Source organism: Chinchilla lanigera, unplaced genomic scaffold (assembly GCF_000276665.1).
Source record: "Chinchilla lanigera isolate Chin_1 unplaced genomic scaffold, ChiLan1.0 scaffold00045, whole genome shotgun sequence".
NCBI classification, from domain to species: domain Eukaryota; kingdom Metazoa; phylum Chordata; class Mammalia; order Rodentia; family Chinchillidae; genus Chinchilla; species Chinchilla lanigera.
In genome coordinates, this window is record NW_004955446.1 from 25,190 (window position 1) to 27,032 (window position 1,843).

Here is a 1,843-nt window from a genome sequence, read left to right on the forward strand (position 1 = left end):
AAACCAGCTGTGGTGGCGCACACCTGTAATCCAAGCATGTTGCAAGTTTGAGGGCTGCTAAGTGAGTCTGAAGCCAGCCTGAACTGCAGAGTGAATCCCTGCCTCAAAAAAAAAAAAAAAAAGTTCAAAAAAAATTCAAAAATTCAAGAATTTTAAATGCTCAGGGCATTTTTTTCTTTGCTTTAGACGTTTTTTATTTTGTTTTTCTTTGCCTTTTCTATGCAGTTCTGTCTTACTGTTAAAGTATTTACTAAGTACAGCCCGGTAAAGTGGTGAAGATTTAGTCCTGTAAGTTTTAATTCGATATCCAGGGGCAGATGAACGGAGACACCTTGCGTTTACTTTCAGCTGCTGTGTCTCGGGAGGTGGGAGGAGGTGAGAGTCCTGGTGAAAGACCCTGTCTGCCTTCTGGAGTTGGCTCCCTGCCGCTGCATGCGATCCTGCTGTCCCCTCACAGCTGACCACTGCTGTCCTTTCCATCCCCCTCCCTGTCCTCTGTGGCTCATCGGCTCATCTTCCCACACAGACCAACTTCCTGCTTTGCCTTTAGCTTTCCAGGCCCTTTTTTACTCCTGGGCCTTCTGGCCTCTCCATTCCTCCTCATCCTTCCTAGGGTACTTAATTATTGCTTTTTTTTCTTTTTGAGACAGGATCCTACTGTGAATTTCAGTCTGGCCTTGAACTCTCCATGTAACCCAGGCTGGCCTGGAGCTCAGAGCAGTCCTCCTGTCTCAGCCCAAATGCAGGGTTTACACATCCCTTTTTTTAAAGCTCACTTCAATCTTTCAGAAATACACAATGTGCTTAAACTGCTCTTAGCCTCTTAGCACAATTGTCTTTTCCTGTTTTTTAGACAGGGTCTCACTATGTGCAAGAGATTAATATAGGACATACTATGCATATAGCCCAGACTGGCCTCAGACTCCTAGCAATCCTCTTGCCTCAGCCTCCTGAGTGCCAGGATTACCTATCAGTTGACTTTTAAGAAAAACTTTTATGTTTAGCTTAATCTGCCCCTTTTTAATCATTTTTAAATGATATCATTTTGCCCTAATACACTACCATTTCATTTTGCCCTAATATACTACCATTACAGTCTGCTCCTGTTAAATTTCATTTTTTGAAATGCTTTCACATTCTCAGGATAAATCTCTTTTGATCTATTTATTGGAGATCGATTGGTATGAGCGTTTACAGGGATGAGAACCGGAGACCACTGGGATGCATGGCTGTTCTACGTGGCGTGTCTTTCGGGTGGCCTTGCTGCCTGAGCCCACTGCTTTTGGGGTGGAGGCCCTGGCTGTACTACCACTGGGCAGAGTCACGGTGAGCTGTGCAGAGGGGAAGGAGTTCCGACTGGTGCCAGGGGGAGACCCCAGGAGGAGAGGATCGGGTGAGGGTGTTGTGTCCATGGGTGTCATCTCATTGTCAGTCCCTGACTGGGGAGCAGAGGGTGTGGCTGTGGCTGTGCTGCCACTGGGCGGTGTCACGGTGAGCTGTGCAGAGGGGAAGGAGGTCCCGCTGGCTCCACAGGGAGACCTGGGAAGGACAGGATCAGGTGGAGGTGTGGTATCCGTAGGTGTCATCTCGCTTTCGGTCTCTAACTAGGGAGCAGAGGGTGTGGCTATGGCTGTGGAGTTGGCCGAGGGACTTGGAAGGGCCTGTGAGCCAGAGATCAGACAGGGGGTCAGTGGAAGTCCGCTTCCTTCCAGGCCCAGAGTGCCCTGAAGTGGCCACAGTAGCAGGTGCTACTTGTGCCCTGGAGCACTTGGAGACCCACCCCTTTCTATTATTCTTCTTCTTCCCTGCAGGGATCGAGGGTAGATGAGTAGTCCCAGGGACA